The sequence below is a fragment of the Papio anubis genome, chromosome 5 (assembly GCF_008728515.1).
Source record: "Papio anubis isolate 15944 chromosome 5, Panubis1.0, whole genome shotgun sequence".
Taxonomy (NCBI): domain Eukaryota; kingdom Metazoa; phylum Chordata; class Mammalia; order Primates; family Cercopithecidae; genus Papio; species Papio anubis.
This window is the reverse complement of record NC_044980.1, coordinates 156,369,598-156,380,278: the sequence shown is the minus strand read 5'-3', so window position 1 is coordinate 156,380,278 and position 10,681 is coordinate 156,369,598. Positions and strand designations below refer to the sequence as shown.

General features: G+C 37.5%; 1 long non-coding RNA gene and 1 pseudogene across 2 annotated transcripts; both read left to right on the top strand.

The window, feature by feature from the left end:
- Positions 1-279: 279 nt before the first annotated feature.
- On the top strand, positions 280-1,814 carry LOC101009305 (annotated as a pseudogene). The gene has a single exon (XR_161118.4). The product of XR_161118.4 is annotated as a tropomyosin beta chain pseudogene (transcript).
- A 1,048-nt stretch (positions 1,815-2,862) lies between these two features.
- LOC116274985 lies at positions 2,863-9,333 on the top strand. The gene is made up of 2 exons (XR_004183888.1): positions 2,863-4,332; positions 7,667-9,333. It is a non-coding gene; the product is annotated as an uncharacterized LOC116274985 (long non-coding RNA).
- The last annotated feature ends 1,348 nt before the right edge of the window (positions 9,334-10,681 follow it).

Genomic DNA, 10,681 nt, shown 5'->3' with positions numbered 1-10,681 from the left:
GTCTCTACTAAAAATCCAAAAATTAGCCAGGCGTGGTGGCGGGCACCTGTAGTCCCAGATACTCCGGAGTCTGAGGCAGGAGAATCGCTTGAACCCGGGAGGCGGAGGTTGCAGTGAGCCGAGATCGCGCCACTGCACTCCAGCCTGGGTGACAGAGAGAGACTCCGTCTCAAAAAAATAAATAAATAAAAAATAAAAAAATAAAATAAATCTCAGTCCAGATCGGATAAAAATAAATCTCGCCTGCCACCCGTGCGCCGAGTCCACGCAGCCAGCCCGATGCACCCAGTCCTCACCGCCTGCCCGCCGGCCAGGGACGCCATCAGGAAGATGCAGATGCTAAAGCTGGACAAGAAGAACGCCATCGACCACCCGGAGCGGGCCGAAGCCAACAAGCAGCAAGCCGAGGACCACTGCAAGCAGCTGGAGGGGCAGCGGAAAAAGCTGAAGAGGACAGAGGCGAAAAGTATTCTCAAGCCGTGAAGGAGGCCCAGGAGAAACTGGAGCGGGCCGAGAAGTCCACCGACGCTGAGGCGGATATGGCCTCCCTTAGCCGCCACATTCAACAGGAAGAGGAGGAGCCGGACGGGCTCAGGAGCGCTGTCTACAGCCCTGCAAAAGCTAGAGGAGACCGAGGAGAAGGCAGCCGATGAGAGTGAGAGAGGAATGAAGGTCATAAAAACCCGGCCATGAAAGGCAAGGAGCAGATGGAGTCGGAGGAGGTGCAGCTGAAGGAGGCCAAGCTCATCGCTGAGGATTCAGACGGCAAATACAAGGAAGTGGCCGGGAAACCGCTGATCCTGGAGGGAGACCTGGAGCGCTCAGAAGAGAGAGCTGAGGTGGCCGAGAGCCGAGCCAGACAGTTGGAGGAGAAACTTGAAACCATGGACCAGACCCTCAAGTCCCTGATGGCCTCAGAGGAGGAGTATTCCACCAAAGAAGATAAATATGAAGAGGAGATGAAACTGCTGGAGGAGAAGCTGAAGGAGGCTGAGACCAGAGCAGAGTTTGTCGAAAGGTCTGTGGCAAAGTTGGAGAAAACTACCGATGACCTAGAAGAGACGTTGGCCAGTGCCAAGGAGGAGAACGTGGAGATTCATCAGATCTTGGACCAGACCCTGCTGGAACTCAGCAACCTGTGAGGGCCGGTGTCCTGCCCGCAGCCAAGCTATAGTTGCGGCCCCAACCGAATAAAACTGTCAAAACTGACGTTACCAGCCAAACAACTCACCTCATGCTCTTTTTCCCTTATGTTTACTTATTCTTTACTAAAAACATGGATCAATTCTACTACCTAACACATTAACTGCGTTCAGTTTTGTTTCTTTTCAATCCTTATCCACAGACATGTCTATCTGATGTAGTTGTAAAGATGTTAAAAGATTTTGCATTTTACTCTCTATTTAATTTTATAGATGAGACTCTTATTTTAAACAATTGTGTTTTAATTCAAAGAAAAAAGTAATTCTATGAGGTTTTGACTAGAGATAGCTTTCCACCAAAATATAAACCCTAAAAGCAAATACAGCTATAAAAATTAATTACACCAAATTGCTTGAGCAAGGTAAACAGCAAACCCAGGGCCAAGTGTTAAAACTTGAGAGAGTCAATTATCAAGCTATCTAGTAAAAGCCTCCAAAAAATCGATAATCCTCCAGCCTGACTTTTATGATGACATTAGAAATAGCATTTAACTTTTTTATATAAAGAACAATCTCATGGAAAGCTGGTCTATGCTAATCTTTTAAACCTATTACCAACATTTTATGCATCATAATCCTAGCTAAACCAGAATACATACATATATATGTGTGTATATATATATATATTTAGGTTCACGCAACAACAGCACTTTCTAAAAGGGTCCCTGCCAGGCAATAACACCATTCGTTTACTAAATATTGCCTGGGGACCCAGCCATGCATGACTCATTAACACAGATGGAAGTTTCACATTATATCCCAGGTCCATGGAACAAATGGAGTGACCCCGTTATTACTTCTTCTCCTTTCATATCTATTTAATGTGGTTTGTAAAGAGAATTTGATCTGCTCTGCTTTACTCCACTGCCAGATGCCATTAGATTCATGTTTTTAGTTTGTTTCTCCTTTGAACCCAAGTATCATTTATCCTCATGAGTATACAGGTAGAGAAAAAATCCCACCTTAAGCCATTATCTTAAAAATAGTTCGTGAACAACCTCCTGTTATTTCTTAATAATTTTTTGGTGAAATTGCAAGTAAAGAAAATTGGATACTCAGAAAAGTTGTTACATAGCCTATAAATTTGTACCCTGATAATACCAAACATTGCATATTCTCACAAAACAGAGGACAGTTATTTTATAACAGAGTAGTCTATCAATTTTCTTTTTCTAGTGTTACTATTTTCTAGTATTACTATTACTCATTCAAATAATAAAGTCAACTTAAGGCTATGTAAACAATTGAGTAAGAGACACTTGTTTCTAAACCTCTTACAACATGATTAAATAAATTACAGCCTATCCAACCAAGAGATTATATCAAAGCCGTTGACTATGATGACATAGGTCTCTATTTATTGTCCAGGATGGATACCTACAACATATGACCAATTAAAAAATAAACAACAGGTCAATATGATATGTAATCCAATTTTGTGCCTCTCTGTGTGTGTTAGAATGCAGCACCAAGGAACAAAGAATACACACCAAAGCTTATCAGTGGTTAGCTATAGGTGGGAAGACTGCAAGTGACACATTACCTTCTTTTCACCTGTTCATGTTTTCTGCAACCACCAAGATAAGTCCTGCTAAAAAACTTGGGGAAAATGTTATAAAGAGAGAGGGAGAATGATTGAAAACTTCAGAGACAGGTAAGCCAGCTTACCCTTCGCTTTGATATTAGACATGTAAGTGCTACTTTACATAAATGATAAATTCATTGTTTTGGGTTAAGAGTCAAGAATCTAACAATCATTTTGCAACTACCAGGATACAGACAGTTAAACCTTAGAAAACCAGAGTGTCTTTGCCATTCTTTGTCCTGTGGTGCAGACTAGTTCAATTTCCTTACCCACATGTCCTCCATTAATTGCCTTTTCAATGGATTACTAATAAGTTTTTGATGTTAAGCAAACATCAATGCTCCTATTAAAGTGAGACCAAACACTGTGACTATTTGTTTAATAACACAGTCTGAATGAAGGACGAAGTTCAATTAGCACTGGAGCTGATACAGGCTTCATTAGGAAGGAGAGGCAATTAACAAGTGGAAGGCTGCAGGAGGCACCGATGTGCACATCATGCAGCAAGCGGAAAAGGACAAGCAGCACAGAGTTTCTTTGAAAAAACTGTAACCTGAAAACTTCAGACAGAAAGAAGGATCATTAGCACAAAATTAAGCACCCTAATAGGGTGATCCTTATCCAACTAGCTCCAGAAGAAATATGAGGCCAAATCACATAATCTAACTAAACTGCAGGGTGTCAGGACAATTGGAAGGAACAGGAATTATCTAGCAGGTAGAACTTCACTTAGCACAAGGTTTGGTTCACAGACACTGTTCCATGGATGCTACTGAGCACTATTTTTGGAGTCAGAGGACCCACCTGTACCATTAACTAGCTGTGTGAGCTTGAATGAGTCAACCAACCTCTACAGTAGTCTGTTTCCTTTTTTGTAGAAAATTAGGGGAATAAACAAATAAGCTCTCCTAGTTCCAAAGGTCCATAATTTTTTTACTCTAATTACTCATTCTTATCCTAGTTATCCAGGAAATCATGAAAATCATAAATCGCTTTATCATCAATAGTAATCATATGATTTTCTCAAATGGAATGTGGTAAGGGTGAACAAAAATGCCATAATATTTTAAAGATACATATGGACAAAAGTTTTATTTCATGACTAAAACTCCAGGATTTCTCTGACTTGTTCTAATTTCAATATACATCCTCTATATTTTAAACCAATATGATAAGACAGATTTCTTTTTTAAATCTTTTCTTTACAATACTGAGTGTTTACAACATATTTGGAAAAAATAAGTGTGGCTGAAGTATGAAGAGGGGATTCTTTCATCTATTAAATTGTTTAATGACAACTCAGTGACACCCCAAGGTCACTCTTGAAATCACAGCCTTGCAAAGTGGCCCACGAGAATCAGACCAGCTGCCTAGTGTCTCCTTTTCTTCCAGAGCTCCCAGGAGAGAGAGAAAGCCAGCCAGCCTTCCACAGTAGAAACAGCAGACAGGAACACAGAAGCATTTTGAAGAGGAGCATGAGAATACTACAATAAAATAGGCAAGGATATAAGACGGAGGACTGGAATAATGAAGGATTTGAAATAAGTAAGCAGTTTCACTTCTAGAAATTTATTCTCCAGAAATATTTATTCAGTTGGGTAAAGATATATTCATTCACTAAACACTCATTCAACAAATAAGATGTGATCGCACTTGAACAGAGACCTAAAAGAGAAATGAAGAAGTCAGTCAAGCAAATATGGGGGAAGAATGGGTCAAAGGATTGTAGGCAGTGGGAACAAATTCAAATATCTTAAGGAGAAATTGTGCTTATTATATTTAAGAAATAGCAGATATTTTAATGTGACTGGTGTAATGTCAATACACGGAAATGCAGTAGAAGTCAAGGTTGGAAAAGTAGTAGGATGCTGGCTCAGGGAGGGTCTTAAAGATCATGGCATGTACTTTGACTGTTAGTGACTTAGATGGAGAGTCTTTGAGTAGAGCAATTTTTATCTGATTGAGTTTTTAAAAGATCACTTTTGGCTGCTATTGGCAAGTAGAAAAACAAGTTACAAGGTAATGACAATAGTTCAGATAAGAAGTAATGGATTTGATGATAGTGAGAAGAGGTGATTAGAAATGACCAAAATGACCAATGTCTCTGCATATATTTAAAAATAGAATCAGTAGGATATGCTGATGGATTTTATGTGGATATTAGAGAAAAAGAGGCATCAAGAGCAATATCAAGATTAAGCCTGAACTGGAGAAAAATGGAATTGACATTCACAGAGATGATAAAGTCTAGGATATTCATTTCCATAGTTTCCTATATTCCCATGAATATACTCTAAATGGCCATGAATAGTGGAATGACTACAGAAATGATGCTACATCCATACTATGGAACCAATAAAATTAAGGCAGAATCACACATCTTTTCATAGAAAGACATGCATGACATATAAATGAATCAGTCATGACTTACAGAAGAATATGTTTACTGTGATGTCATTAATATATATTTTATATCTATGTCTACATAATTAGAAATAATATTCAACAAACTTTTTTAAAAATTAAGACAGAATCTCTCTATGTTGCCCAGACTGGTTTCAAACTCCTGAGCTCAAGTGATCTTCCTGAGCCTCCTGAGTAGCTGGGACTGTAGGTGCATACCATCACCCCTGGCTAAACACAAACTTTTAATAATAGTCATCTCTATGGAAATTGGTAGGGGGAAGAGGGACCTTCATTCTCAACTTGTATTTTACCATTGTTTGAGGTTTTAAAAATTTAGGAATTTTACTATTGCTTTTTAACATTTAGCATGTGCTATTTTTGTAATTTAAAAGTTGTTTTATTACTAAATAAACATAAACAAGACTCCCTAGCCAGTGGAGGGGTATAGCATTGTGGTTAGGCCTGAGATTTTGAAGTCAGACTCTAAATTCAAATACTGGCTCTCCTGCTTATTGGCTATATGACCTAGAGAAAATTGCTTTACTTCTTTGTGCCTCAATTACTCTTGTTTCAAATGGGATAACAGTAGTGTCTATCTGAGAAAGTGGTTGTGAGGATTAAACAGGATGGTCATAAGGTTCTTAAAACAGTGACTGGTCCATAGAATACACTAAACAGGAATTTATGAATAATACTCTATCATGAAATAAACCAACATAGAAGTTATAGAGTGATTTATTTTTATAGCATGAAAAAATATGTGTGTGTGTTTAGGGAGTATGTGCAAAGTCGGTGGGCTGAGATAGGAGAAAGATGGTAATTGAGGAAGCAAAATTTAATAGCTTCAAAGATCAATAGAATGAGATAATGTTGAATTTTAAAAAAAAGGAATCCCCATGATGAAAGATATGCATATTCCAGTTCAAAATATCAGACTGATTACTTTTTAAAGGGACTTGATCTTTTTTGAAATGTTACTGCCATGATTGGGGCTAATCTTTTAATACTCTTTACTACATATGCTAGAACAGACAGTGGCCCAGAATATGAGTCCTCCATTTTCTCAACAAGAAGATTCCCAAAATGTTTTTTAGCCAACTTCAGTATATTAACTTCGACTTAGAGACAAAAAGTTAAATATTTGCCTCTAAGGTTTATTTTTTGTACATTTCTATATGCGAGTGTATTTAAAATCACATATGGTATGAAGTACATGAATTTAGACATAGTTCAGATATATTATTCTTTACTACCCTCATGATACTTGGAATAACTTACTTGGAGTTCTTCACATGCATCTTCATCATCATGTCATTATCATCTCTGGATGCATATTTTGAGATGTCGAACAGTCTTCTAGCACTCATTATATTCTCTTCCATCTAAGTTATTTGAAATTGTGCGTGATGCAACTGGTAGCAATATTACCTCCTGCCCCAAGTATTCATCAGCATTACATTGGGGCATGTACTCTTCTCTTCGTCCTATAGAAGTAGATACCTAACCTCCACAACCCAAACACACAGAATTTTCCTCTTTAAAGACTCTTTATAGATTGTGTTCACAGTGACATGCAATACTTGATGTCATAAGGTGAAATCTCCAGGAACATTTACTAATTATTTCTTAATTTGGGGGGCTTCTTTTCTGAACCTATGATGGCAGATGATCACTTTAGGTATGGAAAACTTGCATTCACTGAGGTCATTAGGGTTTATGTGCTTTTATGTGCTATTTTACAGCACATCTTTTATAAGAGATTCCATAATAACTTTTTAGTAAAAGCCACCCCATGTTCTGGATGATGACATTTTGGGAAAAAGACAGCTCTTTTTATGTTGAGGCACCAATCAGGCAGTATGCTAAGCCTCTTATCATATAATGTCTTTTATAACCATCAGAATATTCATGTGAGGTAGTTAATATTATTGTTGCAATTGTCCATATGTGAAAACTGAGGCAGTTAAGTAACTCACCCAGGATCACAGTGCTAAAGAGTGAAGTAGGACTTGAAAGTCCAAAATCTTAGGCTCTCCGCCATTACTTTTTATAGTACTACCAGTAAAGCTATTGGCAAAACATCCCACTTTGAAGAAAGGGTGAGAAAAAAAAAGAAAGAAGGATCCAGGAAAAAGCATGCATCTCTTCATCATAAAATATTAAGAATTCAACAGGAGAGGGAAATGTGGTCCAAGCTGGAGGGTTTTTTTTAAAATCAACATAATTATAAACCTTCATGGACCAAGGAAAGAGCAATCTTTCAGACACAAAGAGGCACAGCTGTTTCAAGAATTTTTCTATAGATGACATTACAGAACCACGGGGAGTTAAGTTGAGTAAGATTTTTCTAAAAATGCAACTTGTTAGGGCCTGGAAGTTTTACTTAAGAAAACATTAGAACATAGCCTTTCTGGTTTCTTAAAACAAAAAGTAAAGTGTTGGCTAAGGAAAGTGTGATTTTTCCTATGACTAGAATTTCTACATAACAACAGTCTCTGACATCATTGGGTAGAAGTCATATTGGACAGTCGGCTGTGTGAAAAGAAAAGAAGGAGCGAAAGTCAACAATCAAGTCAAGAAAATATGATTCAGCTCCCTCGTAAGCTTAATCAATTATGTTTAATCAACTATGTTTTGTGGAACATACTGGATTATTCAATATATGTATCTTGAGAACAAAATAATGTCTTTTCAGCAACTTAGATGGAGCTGGAGGCCATTATACTAAGTGAAGTAAATCAAGAATGGAAAACCAAAAACTATGTATTCTCACCTATAAGTTAGAACTAAGCTATGAGTATGCAAAAGCATAGAGTGGTAAAATGGACTTTAGAGACTCAGAAGGCTGAAGGAAGGAGGAGGGTAGAGATTAAAAAAAAAAAACACACACACATTAGGTACAATATACACTACTTGGGTGATGGGTGCCCTAAAATCTCAGAATTACTACATCCATGTAGTAATTCATCCATGTAACAAAAAAAACCACTGTACCCCAAAACTATTGAAATAAAATTTTTTAATGTACGCTGAGTATTACTTATGTGATTAGAACCTTGTTAAACATTTCAGGTTTGTAAAAAATGGTCTCTGTCCTCAATCTATTTAAAATTTAAGACTAGTTATCTTTGGATGCTGTTTATGTTGATTTTTATTTTTCCTTTTGGACTACATTTTCCCACTATATCAGCACAAATTCATATGAGGAATAGATGAAATGATACACTGGTTTTTAAATGAAAATTAGTTATTATTTCATTAATATGATTATTTTAAGTGTTGTCTGTTTTTATGGAACCTTTACAATACAATTGTGTTTGGAAAACAATACGCTACTTACTCAATATTAAATGGTTCTTATTCAGCTAATTTATTAGTACCGAAAGGCAATATGTAATTGAGTGCCAAAAGAATGTCAAAGAGAGTCACAAATGCAGAGGAAAGATCACTTCTGCCTAGACTGGTCAGGCATACATTGACAGAAGCTTCAAGTTTCCAGGAATGAATGGGAAGCAGGAGAGAGCACAGACAACCAGTGTCAAAGGCCCGCAAAAAAGTAAGTTCAAATCATAGAACTTGGATTAGGTACAACCAAGGGTGGTGAGTAAACAGTCAAGAGGATGGAGAGCATTCCTTGACCCAAATCCAAGGTCGCCAAAACCTTTCCCTTTTAAGTTTTCTCCGTTCTGATGTTTGAACATCCACTTCTTAGGCAAAAAGAAAGGCCATCCTCTCTCTTCCTATGGCTCATGATCTGGCTATTTTCACTCCATTCCTTTTCACCTGCAAGTCTCCTAAGAGTTGGAAAGCCCATCTGCCCTTCCTAAGTATGGGAGTAATAGGTAACCACATCTAGCCAAAAAGCAATGAAGATGTTTCTCTGTTCCAGGTGCTATAGTGAAAAGAGCATGAGATGAAATGCTCTCATGGAGTGGATGGGAAATCGGACCTAAGTCCCAGTCCTGTTTTGCTTACATTACTTATATTTCAGAGTCACAGTCTTTCCATCTGTAAAACAGAGTGGTTATAGTATGGTTGGTAAAAAATTAATTTAGAAAAAAGTAAAGCCTATAGGGTGTTTAACATCACTGGCATATACTTGGAACCCAAACAAGAAAAAAAAAAAAATGGTTAGGAAAATGAAGACAAAGAAGTAAAGGAGGAAGGGAATGAAGTAAAGTAAAGGCAGAAATTCATTGGAAACTTTTTTTCTTGACAACCTTTATTTGTTGAGGGTCAAAAACAAATGATTCATAAGGAAACCAAAGGAGAAAAAATGTGTTTGCAAAGCTGATCTACCCTAAATTTCAGTCTATCTAAATATTTTCAGCGATAGATCTCTGCAGTATTTCATAACTTGAAATTTTGAAAATTTTCGTGTAATCACACAGAATCAGTAATACTCATACTAATTTAATTTCACCATTATCTTTTAGTGCAAGTATATTCCCTTATACTTAATGATATGGAAGTACTGGTATGTCCCTTGAATTTTTTAATATGGGTTAAAACTGCCATATTTTAACCAAGTAAAAATTAAAAGTAAACTTTTCATCATACATATACTGTATCAGCCAATATATCCAAAGAAAACTGGCATAGTCATTCATCCATTTACTTTTTTTATTCATTCATTCATTTGTTCATACAACCAATATTTATTGAACAATGTCTGGGTCAGGAACTGTCTTCGCTCTTACGGCTGTAACAATGAGCAAAAGAGATGCAGGCCTTGCCCCTCCTTGGGCTTGTAGTCCAGTGGAATCTCACATCACTCAGTGAGGGTACACAAGGAACCATTCACCCAACACCTGGCACACTAGACTGCATGAGGCACTTTATTGCATCCTCATTTAACCCCACAGCAGCCAAGTGAAGTAGGACTCCTATTATTCCCCCAAATTTACAAGCGAGAACCACAAAACTCAGAGCTTAAATAACTTATCTAATATAAGCATATGGTCAGCCCTAGCCAAAACAATTAAGGTAACTGTGATGTAGCTGATCCAAGATACTGTCTTACTTTCCTCTTACCACACACAGCCCCTGAATGGCCTTTATCTGTTCTCCTTAAATTCTGCTGTATGAAGGATTATCCATTCAGCCAAATTGGTGTTCATTAAAATTTTATTCCAATGAGGAACATTCCCCTAAAGTTCAGTCATTCTCAAACGAGAGCAGCATTAGAATAGTCTGGATGGTTTTATTACAACACAGCTTGCTGGGCTCCACACCAACATTTTATCAGTAGGTCTGGGGTGGGGTCTCAGAATGTACATTTCTAACAAGTTCCCCAGGGATTCTGACATTACTAGCTCAGGAACCACATTTTGAGAATCACTGCTCTAAACTGTTAAAAATAAAAGAAGAAATTGGACTTCTAACCCATCTAATATTAAGAATTCAAAGTCAACCATAACAAAAATCTACAAAACTCTTCTTGTAACCCATCTAAAATATGGGCACAGCGATAGCCAGAGCACATGAG